This window comes from Anomaloglossus baeobatrachus, chromosome 1, assembly GCF_048569485.1.
Source record: "Anomaloglossus baeobatrachus isolate aAnoBae1 chromosome 1, aAnoBae1.hap1, whole genome shotgun sequence".
NCBI lineage: Eukaryota > Metazoa > Chordata > Amphibia > Anura > Aromobatidae > Anomaloglossus > Anomaloglossus baeobatrachus.
Window position 1 is genome coordinate 466,857,360 of NC_134353.1, and position 25,443 is coordinate 466,882,802.

Below are 25,443 nucleotides of genomic sequence, written 5' to 3' on the forward strand. Positions count from 1 at the left end.
CCACGTTATGGGGAGCCCCCCAGACTAAAAATATCAGCCAGCAGCCGCCCGGAATTGCTGCATCCATTAGATGCGACAGTCCCGGGACTCTACCCGAATTGCCCTGGTGCAGTGGCAATCGAGGTAATAAGGAGTTAATGGCAGCCAATAGCTGCCACTAAGTCCTAGGTTAATCATGGCAGGCATCTATGAGACACCCCCAATGCTTAACCTGTAAGTGAAAGTAAATGAACACAAACACACGAAAAACCCTTTATTTAAAATAAAAGACAAAAAACACCCTCATTCACTACTTTATTAACCCCCAAATACACCTCCAGGTCTGACGTAATCCACACAAGGTCACGCAACGCTTTCAGCTCTGCTACATCGGAAGCTGACAGGAGCGGCCGAAGAACACCGCCGCTCCTGTGAGCTCCATGCAGCAACTGAAGTGAGTTACGCTGTCAGCGGGGACGTCACTAAGGTAATGCTGGTGTGTGCGGTGATGATAGGGGTGGTAGTGCCTGCGTGTGTGTGGTGATAGTGGCGGTAGTGCCTGGGTATGTCCGGGAATGATGGGGGCGGTAGTGTCGGGATGTGTGCAGTGATGATGGGTGCGGTAGTGCTGGGGTGTGTGCGGTGATGATGGGGGCGGTAGTGCCTGGGTGTGTGCGGGGATGATGGGGGTGGCAGTGCCTGGGTGTGTGCGGGGATGATGGGGGTGGTAGTGTCTGGGTGTGTGCGGTGATGATGAGGCCGGTAGTGTCGAGATGTGTGCGGTGATGATGGGGGCAGTAGTGCCGATGTGTGTGCGGTGATGATGGTGGCGGTAATGCCTGGGTGTGTTTCAGTGATGATGGTGCGGTAGTGCTGGGGTGTGTGCGGTGATGATGGGTGCGGTAGTGTCGGGGTGTGGGCGGTGATGATGGGTGCGGTAGTGTCGGGGTGTGGGCGGTAATAATGGGGGCGGTAGTGCCGGGGTGTGTGTGGGGATGATGGGGGCGGTAGTGTTTGGATGTGTGCGGGGATGACGGGAGTGGTAGTGCCTGGGTGTGTGTGCAGGGATGATGGGGACGGTAGTGCATGGGTGTGTGCGTGGAAAATGGGTGCGGTAGTGCCTGGGTGTGTGCGGGGATGATGGGTGCGGTAGTGCCTGGGTATGTGCTGGGATGATGGGGGTGGTAGTGCCTGGGTGTGTGTGGTGATGATGGGTTTGCTAGTGCCGGGGTGTGCGGTGATGATGGGGGTGGTAGTGCTGGGGTGTGTGCGGGGATGAAGGGGACGGTAGTGCCTGGGTGTGTGCGGTGATGATGGGAGCGGTAGTGCCAGGGTGTGTGCAGTGATGATGGGTGCGGTAGTGCCGGGATATGTGCAGTGATGATGGGGGCGGTAGTGCCTGGGTGTGTGCGGGGATGATGGGGGTGGTAGTGCCGGGGTGTGTGCGGGGATGATGGGGGCGGTAGTGCCTGGGTGTGTGCGGTGATGATGAGGCCGGTAGTGCCGGGATGTGTGCGGTGATGATGGGGGCGGTAGTGCCGATGTGTGTGCGGTGATGATGGTGGCGGTAATGCCTGGGTGTGTGCCGGGATGATGGGGGCGGTAGTGCCGGGGTGTGTGCGGTGATGATGAGGGCGGTAGTGCCGGGATGTGTGCAGTGATGATGGGGGCGGTAGTGCTGTGGTGTGTGCGGTGATGATGGGGCGGTAGTGCCGGTGTGTGCGGTGATCATAGGTGTGGTAGTACCTGGGTGTGTGCAGTGATAATGGGTACACTAGTACTGATGTGTGCGGGGATGAAGGGGGCAGTAGTGTTGGGGTGTGGAAGGATGATGGGGGTTGTAGTGCCGGTGTGTGCAGTGATGATGTGGGCGGTAGTGCCGGGGTGTGTGCGGTGATGATGGAGGCGGTAGTGCCAATGTGTGTGAGATGATGGGGGCGGTAGTGCCTGGGTGTGTGTGGTGATGATAGGGGCGGTAGTGCTGGGGTGTGTGTGGTGATAATGGGTGCGGTAGTGCCGGGATGTGTGCGGTGATGATGGGGGTAGTAGTGCCAGGATGTGTGCGGGGATGATAGGGGCGGTAGTGCCTGGGTGTGTGCGGTGATGATGGGAATAGTAGTGCCAGGATGTGTGCGGGAATGATAGGGGCGGTAGTGCCTGGGTGTGTGCGGGGATGATGGGGCAGTAGTGCCGGTGTGTGGGGATAATGGCGGCGGTAGTGCCAGGGTGTGTGCGGTGATGATGGGGGCGGTAGTGCCAATGTGTGTGCGGTGATGATGGCGGCGGTAGTGCCGGAGTGTGTGCGGGGATGATGGGGGAGGTAGTGCCGGGGTGTGTGCGGTGATGATGGGGGCGGTAGTGCCAGGGTGTGTGCGGTGATGATGGGGGCGGTAGTGCCGATGTGTGTGCGGGGATGATGGGGGCGGTAGTGCCAGGGTGTGTGCGGTGATGATGGGGGCGGTAGTGCCTAGGTGTGTGTGGGGATTATGGGGGTGGTAGTGTCAGGGTGTGTGCGGGAATGATAGGGGCGGTAGTGCCTGGGTGTGTGCGGGGATGATGGGGGCAGTAGTGCCGGTGTTTGAGGATGATGGCGGCGGTAGTGCCTGGGTGTGTGCGGGGACGATAGGGGCGGTAGTGCCGGGGTGTGTGCGGTGATGATGGGGCGGTAGTGCCTATATGTGTGCGGTGATGATGGGGTCAGTAGTGCCAGTGTGTGCGGTGATGATGGGGGTGGTAGTGCTGGGGTGTGTGCGGTGATGATGAGGGCGGTACTGACGATGTGTGTGCGGTGATGATGGGGGCAGTAGTGCCGATGTGTGAGCAGTGATGATAGCGGCGGTAATGCCTGGGTGTGTGCGGGGATGATGGGGGCGGTAGTGCCTGAGTGTGTGCGGTGATGATGGGGGAGGTAGTGCCAGGGTGTGTACGGTGATGATGGGGGCTGTAGTGCCGATGTGTGTGCGGTGATGATGGGGGCGGTAGTGCTGGTGTGTGTGGTGGTGATAGGTGTGGTAATACCTGGGTGTGTGCGGGGATGATGGGGGCAGTAGTGCCGGTGTTTGGGGATGATGGCGTCGGTAGTGCCTGGGTGTGTGCGTGGATCATGGGGGCAGTAGTGCCTGGGTGTGTGCGGTGATGATGGGGGCGGTAGTGCCGATGTGTGTGCAGTGATGATGGAGTCAGTAGTGCCAGTGTGTGCAGTGATGATGGGGGCGGTAGTGCCGGGTTGTGTGCGGTGATGATGGGGGCAGTAGTGCTGGTGTGTGCGGTGATGATAGGTGTGGTAGTGCCTGGGTGTGTGCGGGCATGATGGGTACGCTAGTACCGATGTGTGCGGGGATGATGGGGGCGGTAGTGCCGGGGTGTGTAGGGATCATGGGGGCGGTAATGCCGGTGTGTGCAGTGATGATGGGGGCGGTAGTGCTGGGGTGTGTGCGGTGATGATGGGGGCAGTAGTGCCGATGTGTGTGCGGTGATGATGGGGGCGGTACTGCCTGAGGCCAAAAACACACATCCGTTAAAACAACGTCCGTGTAAAACGGGGGCGTTTTTGGGTCCATTTTCCGTTTTTAGGTCCGTTTTTATGGTATGTGTGGCCTGCGTATGTATCCTGTATGCTAGCCGTATGTGCGTGTGAAATGTCCGTGTGTGCGTGTGAAACTTAACTGACATGTGTTTGTGTTGTCCGTGTGGAATGTCCGTGTGTGATGCAAAATGTCGTTTACTACATGTCGGCAGACAGCAGACAGAGTAGCGCGATGAGAATGAACTCAGGTGAACTTCACCCGACTTCATTGTCATGCCACGGCTCTGTCTGTGTGCCGTGTACTGATTAGCGGTCACCTGTGAAGGATTCACCACTGACCGCTAATCCCCCGAGTGACTGAAGTGTCCCCCCCTCTCTCATACTCACCGATCCCCGATCACCGGCGCTGCACAGCGTTCACACTGCTCCGGCGGCTTTTTCTAATTTGAAAAAGCCGGCCGCTCATTAAACAATCTCGTATTCCCTGCATTAAACAATCTCGTATTCCCACCGGCGCCTATGATTGGTTGCAGTGAGACACGCCCCCATGCTGAGTGACAGGTGTCTCACTGCACCCAATCACAGCAGCCGGTGGGCGTGTCACTATGGAGTATAGAAATAAATAAATAAATAATTAAAAAAAACGGCGTGCGGTTCCTCCCAAATTTAATACCAGCCAGATAAATAAGGAGTTATTGGCAGCCCATAGCTGCCACTAAAACCCGAAAAAATCCTTTATTAGAGATAAAAAACACAAACACATTCCCTTGTTCAACAATTTAATAAGCCCCAAAAAGCCCTCCATGTCCGGCGTACTCCAGGATGGTCCAGCGTCGCTTCCAGCTCTGCTGCATGAAGGTGACCGGAGCAGCAGAAGAAACCGCCGCTCCTGTCACCTCCACGCAGCAAATGAAGAGAGCCGCGTGATCAGCTGTGCTGTCACTGAGGTTACCTGGATCCAGCGGTGGATGCAGCGGTGGCCGCAGATAACCTCAGTGACAGCTCAGCTGATCGCGCTACTCACCTCAGTTGCTGCGTGGAGCTGACCGGAGCGGCGGTGAGTAGCGCGATCAGCTGAGCTGTCACTGAGGTTACCCGCGGCCACCGCTGCATCCACCGCTGGATCCAGGTAACCTCAGTGACAGCACAGCTGATCACGTGGCTCTATTCATTTGCTGCGTGGAGGTGACAGGAGCAGCGGTTTCTTCTGCTGCTCCGGTCACCTTCATGCAGCAGAGCTGGAAGCGACGCTGGACCATCTTGGAGTACGCCAGACATGGAGGGCTTTTTCGGGCTTATTAAAGTGGTGAACCAGGGTATATGTTTATGTTTTTTATTTCTAATAAAGGATTTTTTCGGGTGTGTGTGTTTATTTACTGTAATTTACAGATCAATCATGGAAGGTATCTCGGGGAGACGCCTGACATGATTAATCTAGGATTTAGTGGCAGCTATGGGCTGCCAATAACTCCTTATTACCCCGATTTGCCAACGCACCAGGGCAAATCGGGAAGAGCCGGGTACTGTCCCAGAACAGTCGCATATAATGTATGCGGCAATTCTGGGCGGCTGCTGACTGTTATTGTTAGGCTGGGGGGCTCCCCATAACGTCGGGCTCCCCATCCTGAGAATACCAGCCTTCAGCCGTATAGCTTTATCTGGCTGGTATTAAATTTGGGGGGACCGCACGCCGTTTTTTTTAATTATTTATTTATTTCTATACTCCATAGTGATGCCCACCGGCTGCTGTGATTGGGTGCAGTGAGACACCTGTCACTCAGCGTTTGGGCATGTCTCACTGCAACCAATCATAGACGCCGATGGGCGGGGAAAGCAGGGAATACGAGATTGATTAATGAGCGGCCGGCTTTTTCAAAAGAAGAAAAGCCGCCGGAGTTTAGAGAACAGCCATGCAGCGCCGCGCCGGAGATCGGGGAACGATAAGTATGAGAGAGGAGGGGAACTGACTGATAGACAGCGAGAGGGACAGATAAGACAGAGAGACCGACAGACAGACATAGAGAGAGACCGACCGACCGACGGACTGAGGGAGAGAACGAAACAGAAAAAGAAAAAAGACCGACATCACATGAAAAAAAGCACAAAACGTACAGGGAGCAAACAGAGATGCGTCCGTGTCACTCGGACGTGCGCACAAACCCATTGACTTTCATTGGGTCCGTGCTGCGTGTTGCGTGCTGAAAACGGACATGCTTCCGTGCAAAACGGAGACACAGGCACGTTTCACACGTCAGTGAAAAACACTGACGTTTTTCACTGGCGTGTAAAACACGCACATGTCCCTCCGTGTGCCGTGAATCACGGCACACGTGGGTTGTCTAAGTGCAATCCGGGCTCCATTCTCCGTGGCCCGTGATTGCACTTAGAGATTAACTCACCTGTGCCCGCTCCCGCTCTCCATGGTGCTGATTGCTCCCGCAGTGCAGCATCCGGCCGGCGCTGACCCCCGCAGCAGCTGCTTCCGGGTCGGCTGTGTCTTGCATAATGAATATGCGCGACAGTAATGAGCCGGCTCAGAAGCAGCCGGCAGAACGGGCTGCAGAGAGCGTCGCTGGAGCCGGGTGAGTAAAAATGATTTTTATTTTAAAAGCACGTTTTTTTCTGGCGTGTGTCTCACGGATCACACCACTGCGTGGTCCGTGGGACATCAGTGATGCCAGAAAAAAATGGACATGTCTCCATGCGGCAATCACGCACAAGCGGGTACGCCTAACGGAGACACGTGCAGTGAAAAATCACTGATGTCTGAGCAGACCCATTCATTATAATGGGTCTGCGTATGTCAGTGATTCTGGTAGGTTTAAAAAAAAAAGCACAAACGTACCAGAATCACTGACGTGTGAAAGGGGCCACAAACGTAGCACGCACACGGACCCACGGACCTTAATGAAAAATGCACATGTGTCCTCAAACATTAAAAAACATTGGTGCACATTTGGCCGTGTCTCCGGTATATACGGAAAAGGACCAAACACGCACGTGTTTCACGGATGTGTGTTTCAGGCCTGAGTGTGTGGGGTGTTGATGGGGGCGGTAGTGCTGGGGTGTGTGCAGTGATGACGGGAGTGGTGGTGCCAGGGTGTGTGCGGGGTTGATGGAGGCAATAGTGCCGATGTGTGTGCGGTGATGATGGGGGTGGTAGTGCGATGTGTGTGCGGTGATGATGGGGGCGGTAGTGCCAATGTGTGCAGAGATGATGGGGCGGTAGTGCTGGGATGTGTGCGGTGATGATGGGGCGGTAGTGTCGATGTGTGTGCGGTGATGATGGCGGCGGTAGTGCCGATGTGTGTGCGGTGATGATGGGGGCAGTAGTGCCGGGGTGTGTGCAGGGATGATGGGGGCGGTAGTGCCCGGGTGTGTGCAGTGATGATGGGGGCGGTAGTGCCTGGCTGTGTGCGGGGATCATGGGGGTGGTAGTGCCGGGATGTGTGCGGAGATGATGGGGCAGTAGTGCCGATGTGTGTGCGGTGATGATGGCGGCGGTAGTGCCGATGTGTGTGCGGTGATGATGGGGGAAGTAGTGCCGGGGTGTGTGCAGGGATGATGGGGGCGGTAGTGCCCGGGTGTGTGCAGTGATGATGGGGGCGGTAGTGCCTGGCTGTGTGCGGGGATCATGGGGGTGGTAGTGCCGGGGTGTGTGCGGGGATGATAGGGGCGGTAGTGCCTGGGTGTGTGCGGGCATGATGGGGGCAGTAGTGCCGGTGTTTGGGGATGATGGCGGCAGTAGTGCCGGGGTGTGTGCGGTGATGATGGGGGCGGTAGTGCCTGGGTGTGTGCAGGGATTATGGGGCAGTAGTGCCGGTGTTTGGGGATGATGGCGGCAGTAGTGCCTGGGTGTGTGTGTGGATGATGGGGCGGTAGTGCCTATGTGTGTGCGGTGATGATGGGGTCGATAGTGCCAGTGTGTGCAGTGATGATGGGGGTGGTAGTTCTGGGGTGTGTGTGTGGCGCCCTGGACTAGCTAGGTCGTCACAGGTAACACACACACACACCCATCACCCCAGGCAGTAACACTAGCCAAACACAAAAGCCTTGTTGCCTCCCTCCAGGGTCTGATGTCCACACCAGGTGGGGCGGAGCCAAGCGGTTGGCCCCACTCACCGAGGAGTTCACAGGCCTGGAGGCAGGAAAAGTGACAGATTTGTCTTTGAGGTTGAAGTGAGAGGGGAACAGTGAAGAGTGTCTGGGTTTGTGGCCCAGGCACTGACCACAAAGTTGGCAGATGGTGGTGGCCGTCTGCAGGAGTGGTGACTCGACGCGGAACCGTAGGACCGGGGTCGGGCGTTGGCCCACCGGTACCTACCGGGGAGCGAAGTGAAGCCAGCACACACAGGCAGGGCCATCGGACCTCGACTAGGCTTGGAGTCGCCGTCAACAGTGAAATCCGAGTGTGACAGGGGTTTCCTAACAGCCATAGTCCCGTTAGAAGGCAACCGTCCACACCGTGAGGGTATACAGCTACCGCCTAAGGCTAGAGACCCAAGGGCCATCGCCTGTGGGCAAATGGGCTCCTCCGGCATCCATACACCGGGGAGCGGACTACCGTTGGGGATCCATCGTAGTCAAAACAGTACACAAAGGTGCAGGGAAAGACAGCCGCCATCACCTCTCCGGGGAGAGACACTGCAGCCGGCTGTGGGACCCGTCCATCCAGCCGTTTGGTTTACCGAGGACTTTGTGCATCTCTTGCTGAGTGAGTACACCTGTGCCATCCGGCACCGCGCCGCGCTGTCCCTGCAACCCTGCACCTCACCAACCCTGCCTCCCCGTCACAGCACCACCCCCCTTTTCACTCACTGGCGAGGAGCGCCGCTCGAGTCCCCGGATCCGGCCCATCGCTCGAGCCACCGAGCAGCAGCCACGTTAGCGAGCGCGCCGGCGGCGTCCTTCCCGCCCGCGACAACTTGGGGTCACGAACAGGATTGGACACATCTACTTACCAGTAGAAGTGCGCCTTGTGATCCCCGCCGGCGGAGTCCGTCCGAAAATTTTGAAGCGCCGCCATCTTTGGCACAAAAATCTCCCGCTCGAGCGTCTTCTCCGAGCAGGGAAGGCGCAAAAGCAAAGCCCCGCCCCCAACAAGCGAAAGTGCTGAAGAGAACCAAGGGGGCGCGGGTGTGTGTCTGCCTGATGTAGCCGAGGCTATAAAAATTGGGGACGCCAGGACTCTGCAAACATATCCGGTTCCTGGAAGTCTGCCAGCAAGAATGTCTGTCCCGTCCGGTGGTGCCGAAATTCTCGAGCCCACGCTAGGAACGGCGGCGTGGGTGGAAGCCTGGACTGCACAAATGTGCTGCCGCCTTCAAACCCAGGTCCGGTTCTTGATGGAGCGCTGGGTGGCCGAGATGGAGGAGGTGGCGGCGGCCGTGCGGAGACGCGAGGTGGAGGCAGTGTTGGAGGAGCGGGTAAGCGACCCACGCCCCTATGTCCGAGAAGGACCGGCCGCTGCGGCTGAGGGGCTCGGCCTGCGTCCGCTCACCCTCCTGCCTCCCCCGCCATCCGTACCGGTTGCTGTTGTCCCCCCGCTCGGTCTGCTACCCCCAACACCAGTAGAGGAATCAAACCCGTCCGCCCTAGAGGACCGGCCTGGGATGGGGGCGTTGTCCGGGAACGGCCTGTATCCCTCCCGCTGATGAGAAGCCGTCGGCCCCAGAAGTGACTGCACCCGAGACTGTCCCGGCAGTTCGCCCGGCCGTGGAAGAACCGGCCGCTACGGGCCCGAAGGCCCAACCGGTGAGGCCAGCTATCCCGTGAGGCTGCGCCGTGCCGCCACTGCAAAGCCGCAGTACAGGCCACGTCACCGCAGGACCCCCACGAGAAAGTACCGGTTGTGGCCGGTGTGGGCGCGGTCCGGCGGGGCCCGACCCGGGCGCAGGGGTCTGCCAACGCCCCTTATTGGGACAGGGAACCAAACCAGTTGGGTCGAGAGATTGCCACCAGGGAGTAGCAGAGGGCCGAAGTGACGGCGCGAGTGATTAAGGAGAAGGATGCACTCCGCCATGCTACCTTTCGGGTGCGAGGCCCGGTGTACGAAGGTCAAGTCCGGCAGTTTGACTCACGGAGGGGGTTCGGTTTCATCTACGAGCCGGGCCTGCAGGCCCGCCGTGATGTCAACTCATACCTTCCTATGGGCCACCCGGGTCGCGACCTATTGCCTGGCGACCTGGTAACTAAGGCTATGTGCGCACGTTGCGTAAATACATGCAGTTATGCTGCGCTTTGTAGCGCAGCGTAACTGCATGCGTCCTGCGTCCCCTGCACAGTCTATGGAGATTGTGCAGGGGCCATGCGCATGTGGCGTTTTAGAGAGCAGCGCTTCGGCTACTGCCGAAGCGCTGCGTTCTAAGAAGTGACATGTCACTTCTTTCCTGCGCTTTGCCGGCAGCTCCTGCTCTGTCTATGGGAGGAGCTGCAGGCAGAGCGCATGGAATCGGCGCTCACTACGAACATTTCTGCAGCGATTTAAAGCGCACATGTGCTCTTCAGATCGCTGCAGAAATTTCTGCAGTGACTGTACGCAACGTGCGCACATAGCCTTACACCCACCACTGCGGGGAGAGGGGCTGGTTCGCCCTAAATGTTAAGCAAAGGGTAAGCCGCGGTGTACAGATGCGGCCCCAGTCCCCTCCTCCACTGTGCCGTCCGGATATCGTGCTGGAGGACGTCCTGGATGAGTGCGACCTTAAATAGTGGCAGCGGTCTACCGTTGCATACCGTTGTCCCCTGTTGGGACCCTCAGCAGTTTGAATGAATGACATTAATCAACCGAAGATCATCTGATTAGCTACTGTGATTATTCCGGCCATTGCCGGCAAGTTGTCCCCGAAGGGACCCTGTGTGTTTTTACCACCCACATGAGAAACTGCTCATGAACATGGCCGAGAACTGGCAGGCCACCCACGAACTGGTGGGCTTGTAAATAGTTTTGTGGGATGGAAACCGTTGCCGCCTCCAAAGAGGCAGATTGGAGGAAGGGCCCGCAGCAGAGCAGGCTGGGGCCTGGCCACCACCAGGACCAGTGGCCATCCTCCGGGGGTCAGGGGTCCCCCTTGGACGTGAGGTCCCCTGAAGTGACAGTCGGGTGCGAGTTACCGTACCCGTTCCCGCTCGGGCAGCCTAAACCTGGACTGGGGTCAAGGGGTGCTGCCCACTTCTTAGGGGCAGCATCAGGGCTAGGTTGCTTGGGTGGGAGAGCGGAAGACATCCGTCCGTCCGTCATTATTAAAAATGTTTTTATGTGTAACGTTTAAGTGACCTGACGCAAATGCTTATGTTCTAAATGTTTGATATGTTTACATGTTAATTTATATTTTACAGTTGAAAAATAAAACCGATGATGGACGGGCAGCCCGCAGACGGTCTGCATTTCACCAAGGGGGAATGTGGCGCCCTGGACTAGCCAGGTCGTAACTTGTAGCACACACACACCCCCACCACCCCAGGCAGTAACACTAGCCAAACACAAAAGCCTTGTTGCCTCCCTCCAGGGTCTGATGTCCACACCTGGTGGGGCGTAGCCAAGCGGTTGGCCCCACCCGCCAAGGAGTTCACAGGCCTGAAGGCAGGAAAAGTGACAGATTTGTCTTGGAGGTTGAAGTGAGAGGAGAAAAGTGAAGAGTGTCTGGGTGTGTGGCCCAGGCACTGACAACAAGCTTGGCAGACGGTTGTTACGGTTGCTGTGGCACTGGAGATTATGTTCGGATTTCTTGCTACTGCACATGTGCGAGCACTGGAGACTATGTTCAGATTACTTGCTACTGCACATGTGCAAGCGCTGGAGACTAAGTCCTATCTTGGAGCCATTGCATATGTGCGGGTGACATCATCGCTGACACGAGGTCACATGTCTCTGACACCTTCTAAGCTGATTGGCCGCTGGTAATGTGCTTGTGAGACGTGGTCACATGTCTCTGACACCTTCTATGCCGATTGGTCGCTGGTCATGTGCTTGTGACGCTTTGCTCAGTGATAGGCCAGCGTGACGTCATTGCTGTCGTTCTGGCAGCGGATTGGCTCTGGTGTCCTCCATATTGGATGAGGCACAGAGTCTATATAAGACCCTGACGCACGCCGCCCAGCGCTCAGTCCTCTTGGTTCCTGCATAGGAGTAGACGCTCTGTGCATGTCCCTTGCGGCACCTATTGTCTATCTAGGTGAGCGTTATCGGTAGGGTAACGCTCTTGTACCTTGCAGCTTATGCTGTGGTCCGTATCCTCGCACCTTAGTGGAGCGGACATAGGCAGATGCTTGCTGCACATGGTCTGACTGGGCCTTGTGGTTCTACTCTGAGGTGAGCGCTATCGGTAGGGTAGCGCTCCTGTACCTTTCAGCCGTACTGTTGTCCGTGTCCTCGCACCTTAGTGGAGCGGACGTAGGTAGGTTAGGTGGTCGTTGCCTTCTAGGGTAACGCTCCACTACGCTGCCTCCTGCAGCAGTCCGTATCCTCGCACCACAAGTGGAGCGGACATAGGTAGGGGCCATATTGCACACACTACACCTAGTCTCTGTGACTGTTAACTGAGACAGGTGCTTTCACGCTCACAGACTATGAGACTTCTATGCACTTTTATGTTGTATTCCTCACTCTTTTGCATTTCCACTCCTATGTTATTCTAATAAGGTAGTCGCTGTGACTTAAACAGTATACGCCGCTATTGGTCTTCGTGACACTGTAACGCAAGAGTGTCAGTACCGCTTTGGTTGTACAGGTTTCCCCTATCGGATAGCTTTCCATTCCCTTATTATCCGACAGCCCCCGTAACATTAGGACTGAGCCATGGGTCTGGCAGAGATGGCAGAGTATCAACAACTACATCAGTATATACAGGTTCTTGAAGCAAGGCTCAAGACTGTAGAGGATAAACCTCAAACTTTGGTGCCTTCGCTACATGACCCACGACTTGCTCTACCCAACAGATACTCTGGCGATGCCAGGTCTTGTCGTGGGTTCATAAGCCAGTGTCAGATTCACCTTGAAGTTAATTCCTCTCACTTCTCTACGGAGAGGTCCAAAGTAGGCTTTATTATATCCCTGCTTCAGGATAAAGCCTTAGAGTGGGCTACTCCCTTATGGGAGCGCTCTGATTTGGTTACTCAGAGACATCAAGACTTCCTTGATGCTCTTAAAGCGGTGTTCATGGGACCGCAGGTTACCCATGATGCGGCTTTGAGACTGCTAGATCTGTCTCAAGGTTCGTTATCTACCAGCTCTTATGCCATTGCTTTTCGTACCTTGGTAGCAGAGTTAGACTGGCCTGGGAAGGTGTTAATACCTATCTTCTGAAGGGGTCTTGCAGGCTATGTCAAAGATGCTCTTGCTATTCGGGAAGTTCCTCCTTCTCTGGAGGACTTAATTACGGTAGCAACTAGGATCGATGTACGCCATAAGGAACGTAGACTCGAGGTTACCTTGTCACGTCCCAAGCGTCGAGTTGGTTCAGATGCTGTGGTTCCTTCTCCATCTTCCTCAGCATCTGAGACATTTCCTATTCCTATGGAGTTGGGTTATACTACTTCCCGACCTCGTAAGGCGGGCTCTCCTATCTGTTACATATGTCGTCAGGCTGGGCACTATGCCAACAAGTGTCCTAGCCGTCAGGGAAACTCCCAGGCCTAGTAACCATTAGAGGGAGGTTACTAGAGACGCCTTCTGCACCCTCTAAGTGTAGTGTCCCAGGTCAGCTCTCATTCTCTGAGAATACATGGCCTATTATGGCTTTTGTGGATTCCGGAGCTGACGGGACTTTTGTGTCCTCAGGATTTGTAAAGAGACACAATATTCCCTCTATCATGTTAGAGGCACCTATTTCTGTCCGGGTTGTTAATGGGACTATGTTGTCTGACTCCATTACATTGAGGACAGCTCCCTTGCGCCTTTCCCTGTCTCATGGTCACATAGAGGAGATTTCTTTTCTTGTTTTGCCTGAGGGTATAGACGACGTACTTCTGGGTCTCCCATGGCTTCGGACTCATGCTCCTCTAATTGACTGGGAGTCCGACAGCATTATTAGTTGGGGTTCGAAATGTCAGTCCCGATGTCTTCCCTTACCACCTAAGGTCGTTGCGGTTGCATCAACTGATCTCTCTCCCTTACCTACACCCTATGTGGATTTCGCTGATGTGTTTTCCAAGCAGGGTGCTGAGACTCTTCCACCTCATAGGCCTTATGACTGTGCTATAGACCTCTTGCCGGGTTCTGTTCCACCAAAGGGCAGGGTCTATCCCTTGTCTATCCCAGAATCCGAGGCTATGTCGGCCTATATAAAGGATAGTCTGGAGAGGGGCTTCATCCGCAAGTCTGTCTCACCTGCAGGGGCTGGTTTTTTCTTTGTGCGGAAAAAAGAGGGTGATCTGCATAGACTACAGGGGTCTTAACACCATTACTGTAAAGAATAGATACCCCTTGCCCCTAATTTCTGAACTGTTTGACAGACTACGGGGAGCTAAGGTATTTACGAAGTTGGATCTGTGAGGTGCTTATAACTTAGTGCGAATTCGAGAGGGTGACAAATGGAAGACCGCTTTTAACACCAGAGACGTCACTATGAATACCTCGTCATGCATTTCGGTCTGTGTAATGCACCCGCAGTGTTCCAGGACTTCGTAAATGACGTGTTTAGGGATTTACTGTTATCATCGGTGGTGGTATATCTGGATGATATACTAATATTTTCTCCCGACCTGGAGACACATCGGTTGGATGTGATCAGGGTTCTGTCACGTCTAAGGGAGCACTCTCTGTTTGCCAAACTCGAGAAATGTATATTTGAGCAAGCCTCTCTACCCTTCTTAGGCTATATAATTTCTCATGAGGGATTGGCAATGGATCCTGTGAAGCTTTCTGCAGTTATGGAATGGGCTGAACCTCATTCCTTGAAAGCAGTACAACGCTTCCTGGGATTCATCAATTATTACCGGCAATTTATACCACACTTTTCTACCTTGGTAGCTCCGTTAGTGGCTTTGACTAAAAAGGGCACCAATCCTAAGGTCTGGTCTACTGAGACATCCCAGGCTTTCAAGGCAGTTAAAGAACACTTTTCATCTGCTCCTGTCCTCCAAAGACCTGACGAGAATAGGCCCTTTCTCATGGAGGTGGACGCGTCCTCTGTAGGAGCTGGAGCAGTTCTATATCAAAACAGCTCAGGTAGAAAAAGACCGTGTTTTTTCTTTGCAAAGACGTTCTCTCCTGCTGAGAGGAACTACACTATTGGTGACAGGGAACTACTTGCCCTAAAATTAGCATTGGAAGAGCGGTGTCACTTGCTCGAGGGAGCCAGGCAGCCCTTTCAGGTCTTTACGGACCATAAGAACCTGACGTATTTGCAAACTGCACAACGTTTGAATCCTCAGCAAGCTCGCTGGTCCTTGTTTTTCTCTCGGTTTAACGTCTCCATTAATTATCTTACCGGGAGTAAGAATAATACGGCCGACGCACTCTCTCTCTCTATGGAATCATCTCAGGAAGAGAATGAGGACCCTCGTCTCATTCTTCCATCTAGGGTTTTTCACACACTCTCTCCTGTAACGTTAGACCAAATCCCACCGGGCAAGACCTTTGTTCCGCCTAATCGACAAAATGATATATTGTCGTGGGTCCACACCTCAAAGGTGGGTGGGCATTTTGGTATTAGACGGTGTGAGGTAGCGTGGTCGGCTGCGCAGCAGAAGACATGGGATCCAGGCATTAAGGTTCACAGCACACGGTTTAAAGTCCAAACAAAAGTCCACAACAATATACATGTGCCTCTCCAGCAGAGAGCTCAGGGAGTTCTGTTCACTCCCTCACACCCGGCACACCTGCCCTTGTTCCTCTTTCCATTTAACCCTTCCTTCAGCCTGTAGGAAAACAGCATTAACCCTAGAGTGGATTTACTTTCTATCATGGAGTGAGCACAACCGGGGCGAGACATACCGGCCATCATAGATAACCCCGGTCACAGTCTCACATACCCCCCCTCAGTTCAAGCGTGCGGGGTTGAACTCCCGCCATCAAACACGGGCCGCGGGACAAGGCATCAGCGTTGCCCTGCAACCTACCGGCCCTATGTTCAACCGTAAACCGGAAGTTCTGCAGAGAAAGGAACCACCGGGTAGCCCGGGCATTCCGTTCCTTGGCGGACCTCATCCAGACCAGTGGAGAGTGATCCGTCACCAAGCGAAACTGCCGTCCCAGAAGGTAATAGCGTAGGGACTCCAAGGCCCACTTGATCGCCAGGCACTCCTTCTCCACTACGCTATAATTCCGCTCGGGAGGAGTGAGCTTCCTACTTAAGAAGGTGACGGGGTGTTCCTCCCCCTGAACCACCTGAGACAGCACTGCCCCCAGGCCGACCTCTGAGGCGTCAGTCTGCACTATGAACTCCCTCCGGAAATCAGGGTGTACAAGAACGGGCTGTCCGCACAGGACCCCCTTCAGGGCCCGGAAGGAGTCCTCGGCCTGCGGAGTCCAGCGCACCATGACGGACTTCTTGCCTTTGAGAAGGTCCGTCAAGGGGGCTGATAGTCCCGCAAAATCCTTTACAAACCTCCTGTAGTATCCCACGATACCCAGGAAGGCCCTAACCTGCTTCGTGGTCAGGGGTCTAGGCCACTTCTGGATCGCCTCAACCTTGTTAACTTGGGGCTTAATCACTCCTTGGCCTATCACGTAGCCCAAGTAGCGGGCTTCCGTGAGTCCCAACGCACATTTCTTGGGATTGGCTGTCAATCCGGCTGTTCGAAGCGCGTCCACCACCGCTTGTACCTGTTCCAAGTGGGCCTGCCACTCGGAGCTGTAAATAATGATGTCATCAAGGTACGCTGATGCATACGCCTGGTGGGGTTCCAGCACCAAGTCCATCAACCTCTGGAACGTGGCCGGAGCGCCATGTAACCCAAAAGGCAAGACAACATAGTGGAAGAGACCCTCTGGCGTAACAAAAGCGGTTTTCTCCTTGGCGGACTCCGTCAGTGGCACCTGCCAGTACCCCTTGGTCAGGTCGAGCGTGGTAAAATACCGCGCCTGTCCCAGCCTATCAATCAGCTCATCCACCCGAGGCATGGGGTAGAGATCGAACTTGGATATTTCGTTCAATCTCCTAAAGTCATTGCAGAACCTTAAGGAGCCATCGGGTTTTGGTATTAGGACAATGGGACTAGCCCATTCACTCCGGGATTTTTCGATGACCCCCAGGCGTAACATTGTCTTTACTTCCTCCGATATGGCTTGTCGTCGAGCCTCCGGTACCCGGTATGACTTCAGGCGTACCTTCAGGTGGGGCTCGGTGACAATATCATGTCGTATCAGACTGGTCCTACCGGGCAGCTCGGAGAAGACATCGGGGTTCTGCTTAACCAACCGTCTGGCCTCTCGCCTCTGAGTCTTGTTGAGGGCTTCTCCAATCCTTACTTCCGGTTCGTCCTCTCTGGAGGTCGCTGGAGCCGGATGTGAACGACCCGAAGAGGAGGGAGATGGGGAAAAAACAGCCATCAGGCTTTCCCGTTCCTGCCAAGGTTTTAATAGGTTGACATGGTATATTTGTTCAGGTTTCCGCCTACCGGGCTGCAATACTTTATAGTTAACCACCCCGACTCTTTCCTTTATCTCGTAGGGGCCTTGCCACTGAGCCAGGAATTTACTCTCCGCCGTGGGGATTAATACCAACACCCGATCCCCGGGTTTAAAGGTCCGCACGGTGACTTGTCTATTGTAGCGGCTGCTTTGCGCGGCCTGAGCCTCCTGCAAATGCTCCTTCACAATTGGCATGACCGCGCTTATGCGGTTCTGCATACCCAAAATGTGTTCAATCACACTTTTATGGGGGGTGGGCTCTTGCTCCCATGTTTCCTTTGCCAGGTCCAACAATCCCCGGGGATGTCGCCCGTATAACAATTCAAAAGGCGAAAACCCCGTGGATGCCTGTGGCACCTCACGGATGGCAAACATCAAATAGGGAAGCATCATATCCCAGTCTTTCCCGTCTTTTGAGATCACCCTTTTGAGCATGGTTTTCAGGGTTTTATTGAAACGCTCGACTAAACCGTCCGTTTGAGGATGATACACAGACGTACGCAACTGCTTGATCTGGAGTAGCCGGCATAGCTCTTTGGTCACTTTAGACATGAATGGGGTCCCCTGATCCGTAAGGATCTCCTTGGGCAACCCCACCCGGCAGAACACAGCAAACAACTCCCGAGCTATAAGCTTTGCTGCAGTATGTCTGAGAGGTATCGCCTCGGGATACCGGGTAGCATAGTCAACGATCACTAGGATGTGTTGGTGCCCTCGAGCGGACTTTACGAGGGGTCCCACCAGATCCATCCCTATCCGTTCAAAAGGGACTTCTATAATGGGTAACGGTACCAACGGACTGCGAAAATGGGTCAGGGGTGCGGTAAGCTGACACTCCGGGCAGGTTTCGCAGAACCGTTTTACCTCCCCAAAGACTCCGGGCCAATAGAACCTTTGCAATATTCGCTCCTGCGTTTTCTTGACCCCCTAGGTGGCCACTCATCAGGTGTTTATGAGCCAAGTCGAGGACCCGCCGGCGATGCGGCTGGGGCACCACCAACTGCTCTACCCCCACGCCCCGTATTTCATCTACCCGGTAGAGTAAATCCTGCTTAAGAGCGAAATGGGGGTACCTTACCTGGGCACCGGGCAGCTGTGCCACCCCGTCAATTACTGTCACCCGACTCCGGGCATGTATTAATGTAGGGTCCTGGAGTTGGGCAGTCCCAAACGTATCCGGGGACGCCTCCAACTCCGGGATGGGTTCGACCGTCTCAGCCTCTCCTGACAATACCTCTAGGGGCGACCTATCGGGTTCACATTCTGTCCCTATCATGGTGATCCCTACGGCAGGTGTCCCGGATTCAGGATTGTAGGGCTCAGGTCCCGGACTGACCAATATCTGAGGAGACTTAGGGGGTCCCTTCCATAAAGTCCAAAAATAGGGCAGATCCCTTCCTAGGATCACGTCATAGGGAAGAGTGTTAAGAAGTCCCACCTCATGTTGCACCTGACCGCAAGGTGCTGTGATGGTGACAATCCCTGTGGGATAGTCTCGGCGGTCCCCATGTATGCAAACCACCCCCACGGTACGTCCTGTGTCCTTTACTTTAGCCCTCAAGGTGGATCGCACAAGGGTCACTAAGCTTCCGGAATCCAACAATCCTGTAACCGGACATCCATTCACCTGTATTTGGCACAAGTGGGGCTCCGTCTCTGGGGAGACCAGATCAGCGGTACACACCACCTGAGCATACATTGAACCCCGCCGGGTAACCCCACAATCCATGGGCTCCGTGGTGAGTGGACACTGGGCTTCCATATGTCCCACCCGCTGGCACCGCCAACATCTAATGGGGACGGAAACCCCCTTGACGGGTTGTCGTTTAGGGTACAGAACCTTCCGGACCTCAGGAATGGCGGCCGCGGCCTCAGACGGGACGGTAGGGGACTCCTGCACCGTTGTCAGCGGTGGGTTCTTGGCCCTAGGCTTGGAGGGGCCGGACCGACGGGCAGTACGCAAAGTCTCAGTGTCCCGTATCAAGTCCTGCGTAGCCACATGCCGCTCTACCAGGGACACTAATTGGTCCAGGGTAATCGGGTCACCCTGTCCTACCCACCGTTGAACGGTGACGGGTAAAGTGCGCACAAAACGATCCACTACTACCCTTTCCACCATTTGCGCCGGGCTCAGAGTGTCAGGCTGCAACCACTTTTTTACAAGATGCAACAAGTCATAGGCCTGGGAGCGTACGGGTTTGGCTTCCTCATAGAACCACTGATTTACCCGCTGAGCCCGTACATAGGTATTCACCCCCAACCGAGCCAGTATTTCGGCTTTCAGGGTCACAGTCAATGGCGTCCTCGGTACAGAGGTCCAGGTACGCTTTTTGGGGTTCCCCCGTCAGATAGGGTGACAATACCTCAGCCCACTGGGAGGTCGGCAGCTTTTCCCGCTCGGCCACCCGCTCAAACACCGCCAGGAACGCTTCCACATCATCCCCTGGGGTCATCTTTTGCAACGCTTGTCTCACCGCTTTCCGGACGCTGCCGTCGTCACCCGGTCCCGGGGTTGTTGCTGCCGGTCCGGCACGGATCGACTTGGCCAGGAGAACCATCTGTTCTTGATGTCTTTGTTCCTGCAATTGCAAGGCTTGCTGCTGACGTGCATTGGCCTGAACCAGCTGTTCTTGGTGCCTTTTGTCCTGCCCTTGCAAGGATTGCTGCTGACGTTCCAACGCCCGGAGCAGGTGTGCATTGGTCTGTTGCTGCTGTGCATTAGCCTCTTGTAGCTGTGCATTAGCCTGTTGTTGCTGTGCATTAGCCTGAGCCAGCTGCTTTAGTATGTCCTCCATGGCGTCACCGGGTTTGGGCTGTAGTATAGCCGCTCGAATCCAGGACATGTGCTACTGGGTCACCAGGGATGGATGCTACACCTCACCGGCTGGCATGCCCGCATTCTCCACCATATGTGAGGTAGCGTGGTCGGCTGCGCAGCAGAAGACACGGGATCCAGGCATTAAGGTTCACAGCACACGGTTTAAAGTCCAAACAAAAGTCCACAACAATATACATGTGCCTCTCCAGCAGAGAGCTCAGGGAGTTCTGTTCACTCCCTCACACCCGGCACACCTGCCCTTGTTCCTCTTTCCATTTAACCCTTCCTTCAGCCTGTAGGAAAACAGCATTAACCCTAGAGTGGATTTACTTTCTATCATGGAGTGAGCACAACCGGGGCGAGACATACCGGCCGTCATAGATAACCCCGGTCACAGTCTCACAACGGACACGAGAGTTACTCGAGAGGTGGTATTGGTGGCCACACTTAGCCAGCCACGTCAAGAGATATGTCGGTTCCTGCTACTCATGTGCTCGCAACTGTCCGTCACGGCAGAGACCGGCTGGGCTCTTGCATCCTTTGCCAGTGCCAGACAGACCATGGGAGGTGGTAGGCATGGACTTTGTGGGTGATCTTCCGTGTTCACAGGGACATCGATTTGTGTGGGTCATTACGGACCATTTCTCCCGGATGGTTCATCTTGTACCGTTAGCAAGAGTCCCATCTTCCAGGGTACTAGCCAAACTATTCCTCAAGCATGTCTTTAGACTTCACGGGATGCCAGATCGTATCATTTGTGATAGAGGTCCGCAATTTGCTTCCCGTTTCTGGCGAGATCTTTGTAGCCTTCTGCAAATTGAGTTGAATCTCTCTTCAGCATACCATCCGGAGACCAATGGTTTGGTTGAGCGTACCAATGAATCCATGATTATATACCTTCGACACTTTGTTGCTGAGAACCACGATAACTGGTCCTCCCTCCTACCCTGGGCAGAGTTTGCCCTTAACAATTCTCTGGCTGAGGCCACTGGGCAGACACCGTTCGTACGCAACAATGGGCAACACCCTAGAGTACCGGTACCGTTTCCCGCTGCTGCACCTCCTCCTCTTGTGGCCGACTGGGCAACTAATGCCAGAGAGGTTTGGGATCGGACTCAAGAGTCGATCCAAGCAGCTAAGGACCGTATGAAGACGGTGTCCGATTTGTTTCGTCGCCCGGCTCCTGTCTTTTCTCCGGGGGACTTTGTGTGGCTCTCTGCAAAACACGTGAAACTTAGAATGAGCTCTGTCAAATTTGCTCCTCGCTTCCTGGGTCCTTATGAGGTTCTTCGACAGGTAAATCCTGTAGTCTACCAATTGAAGTTACCCGTCCATCTTAGAATCCATGACAAATTCCATGTCTCACTGTTAAAGCCGGCTATTTTACCTCACGCTTGTGAAGTGCACTCTCCTGCCTCTGATTCCTCTCGCTCTAGCTATGAGGCACGAGCCATAGTTGGTTCTAAGATAGTTTGAGGGCGCAGGTTCTTCTTCATAGATTGGGAGGGCTACGGCCCGGAACATCGCTCTTGGGAGCCTGAGGAGGCTGTCCATGCTCTCAACTAAGTTGCCGATTACCTGCGTCGCCGGGAGGAGGGCCCTTGAGGGGGAGGTACTGTTACGGTTGCTGTGGCACTGGAGACTATGTTCAGATATCTTGCTACTGCACATGTGCAAGCGCTGGAGACTAAGTCCTCTCTTGGAGCCATTGCACATGTGCGGGTGACATCATCGCTGACACGTGGTCACATATCTCTGACACCTTCTATGCCGATTGGTCGCTGGTCATGTGCTTGTGACGCTTTGCTCGGTGATAGGCCAGTGTGACGCCATTGCTGTCGTTCTGGCAGCGGATTGGCTCTGGTGTCCTCCATCTTGGATGAGGCACAGAGTCTATACAAGACCCTGACGCACGCCGCCCGGCGCTCAGTCCTCTTGGTTCCTGCATAGGAGTAGACGCTCTGTGCATGTCCCTTGCAGCACCTATTGTCTATCTAGGTGAGCGTTATCGGTAGGGTAACGCTCTTGTACCTTGCAGCTTATGCTGTGGTCCGTATCCTCGCACCTTAGTGGAGCGGACATAGGCAGGTGCTTGCTGCACATGGTCTGACTGGGCCTTGTGGTTCTACTCTGAGGTGAGCGCTATCGGTAGGGTAGCGCTCCTGTACCTTTCAGCCGTACTGTTGTCCGTGTCCTCGCACCTTAGTGGAGCGGACATAGGTAGGTTAGGTGGTCATTGCCCTCTAGGGTAACGCTCCACTACGCTACCTCCTGCAGCAGTCCGTATCCTCGCACACTAGGGGAGCGGTCACAGGCAGGAGTTTCAAGCTAGCAGCCTTGCTGCTGTCCGTATCCTTGCACCACAAGTGGAGCGGACATAGGTAGGTGCCATATTGCACACACTACACCTAGTCTCTGTGACTGTTAACTGAGACAGGTGCTTTCACGCTCACAGACTGAGACTTCTATGCACTTTTTTGTTGTATTCCTCACTCTTTTGCATTTCCACTCCTATGTTATTCTAATAAGGTAGTCGCTGTGACTTAAACAGTATACGCCGCTATTGGTCTTCGTGACATTATGACACAACAGTGTCAGTACCGCACTTTGGTTGTACAGGTTTCCCCTATCCTCTGCCATACTCTGCAGCAGAGCTCTGCACGGTGGACCCTGACTGTCGGATAGCCTTCCATTCCCTTATTATCCGACAGCCCCTGTAACAACGGTGGTGGCCGTCTGCAGGAGTGGTGAATCGATGCGGAACTGTAGGACCGGGGTCGGGCGTTGGACCGCCGGTACCGACCAGGGAGCGAAGTGAAGCCAGCACACACAGGCAGGGCCATCGGACCCCAACTAGGCTTGGAGTCGCCGTCAACAGTGAAATCCGAGTGTGACCCCCAGGGGTTTCCTAACAGCCAAAGTCCCGTTAGAAGGCAACTGTCCGCACCGTAAGGGTATACAGCTACCGCCTAAGGCTAGAGACCCAAGGGCCAGCGCCTGCGGGCAAACGGGCTCCTCCGGCATCCATACACCGGGGAGCCGACTACCGTTGGGGATCCATCGTAGTCAAAACAGTACACAAAAGGTGCAGGGAAAGACAGCCGCCATCACCTGTCCGGAGAGAGACACTGCAGCCAGCTGCGGGACCCGTCCATCCAGCCGTTTGGTTTACCGAGGACTTTGTGCATCTCTTGCTGAGTGAGTACACCCGTGCCATCCGGCACCGCGCCGCGCTGTCCCTGCAACCCTGCACCTCACCAACCCTGCCTCCCCGTCACACCACCGGGCCCCGGGACCACCGACCCCTACCCACGGAGGGGGAAAACAACATCTCAGCTGCTCCCCACCATCGCTCCCGGGATCCCCGTCACCAGCAGCGGTGGTGCCCATCTTCACCACAAGCCGTGGGTGGCGTCACGGACTAAATCCCCCAAACCAACCACCCCCCTTTTCACTCACCCCGGCTCTGGCCCACCGCTTGAGCCACCGAGCAGCAGCCACAGCAGCGCCGGACCCGAGCGTTAGCGAGCGCGCCGGCGGCGTCCTCCCCGCCCGCGACATGTGCGGTGATGATGAGAGCGGTACTGCCGATGTGTGTGCGGTGATGATGGCAGCGGTAATGCCTGAGTGTGTGCGGTGATGATGGGGGAGGTAGTGCCGGGGTGTGTGCAGTGATGATGGGGGCAGTAGTGCCGATGTGTGTGCGGTGATGATGGCAGCGGTAATGCCTGGGTGTGTGCGGTGATGATAGGGGAGGTAGTGCCGGGGTGTGTGTGGTGATGATGGGGGCGGTAGTGCCGATGTGTGTGCGGTGATGATGAGGGCAGTAGTGCCGATGTGTGTGCGGTGATGATGAGGGCGGTAGTGCCGGGGTGTGTTCAGTGATGATGGGGGCAGTAGTGCCGGGTTGTGTGCGGTGATGATGGGGGCGGTAGTTCTGGTGTGTGCGGTGATGATCGGTGTGGTAGTGCTGGGTGTGTGCGGGGATAATGGGTACGCTAGTACCGATGTGTGCAGTGATGATGTGGGCGGTAGTGCTGGGGTGTTACGAGGGGGATCCGGGGAAGCGTGCCAAGATGGGAAATGGACAGCTTCCGCCGGTCAAGGTCCACTGTGCGGTGTAAGGGACCGCTGCTATGGTCAGGAAAGAGTGAGCGGGTTGCTACTAGTGATCGTATGGAATGTCACAGACGATCTATGTACACCGGTCCGCCCTAACCCGTGAGGGTTATATGGCTCGGGGCTTCTCAATCGGTGTACCTGTTGCACGGGGATGCACAGAGGTGCCTACGCACGTGTGCCAGCGGGAGTCACAGGATATGGCACGAGGGTAGCACAGAGGTGCCCACGCACGTGTGCTTTCAATAACCAGGTGAGTCCGGTGGAGACTCGAGGAGCTCACCTGGGACAGGAACACGGCCTGTTAAACGAGATACTGCCGGAGCAGCAAGGCAGGAACACGGCCTGCAAACCAGGTGCTGCCTGAGCAGCAAGGGCAAAGCCCACAAAATAATGCCTGAGCAGTGGCGTGGCAGCACGCTGCTAGACATCTAAACATAGCAGGACGGTCGCGCGCCGCCATGATGGCAGGGGGAGCTTTTAAGGAGGTGTAGCTCTACCCAAGGGCGGGCGCGAGACGGGCGTGACCCAATCAGGATTCGTGACGTCCTGGCCCAGCCAGTCAGGATTCAGCACATCACCAGCCTCGTCATCGGGCCGTGTGATATCAGTGAGCAAATCAGAAGACGTCACGTGGAGCACATGCTCATCTTCCTGCCTCTGGGTCATAAAGGCGGGATCCCCGGTTTCACAATGTGCAGAGACATGGGAAGTCTTGCTGCTTCCCTGAGCATCTATTCTTTGCACACTGCGCAACCTCCCAGAGCCTCAGTGATGCTGAGCAGGAGAGCTCGTGGCAGGCAAGGGATGGGAGACCGCTCCATTCCTTACTAGGGGAGAACCACTAGGTGTCACCCTTCTGCTGTGTCTCTGAGAAGGCAACTCCTGCAGTCTCCCAGACCTTTGGCGCTGCTGAGCAGGAGGGCTCGTGGCAGACAAGGAATGGGGGACCACCTCATTCCTTGCAATACGAGAGCCACGACGTGTAACATTACCCCCCCGTCTAGGGCCCCCCCCTTGCCTGCGCCTGAAGGCCGCCACCAAACCGGGGGCGTGGACATGCTCCTCCAATTCCCAGGACCTATGCTCCGGGCCACGACCGACCCACTCCACGAGGAAGTACCTCTTGCCCTGTACGATTTTTGTTTTTACTAGCTTTGCTACTTCTGGGTCATCGGACGAGAAGTCGGACAGCAGGGACCCCGAGGTTTTAGGTCGTACGGGTTTCAGAAGAGATACATGAAACGTATTAGAAATAGCCCAGCGCGGAGGGAGCTGGAGTCGATATACTACCGCGGTTACCCGCTCTATTACTGTAAACGGGCCAAGGTACCTAGGAGCAAACTCGGCTGTCTGTACCGGAAGGTTAATATGTTTAGAAGACAGCCACACTAGGTCACCAGGTGCGAAAGATGGCACAGGATGTGG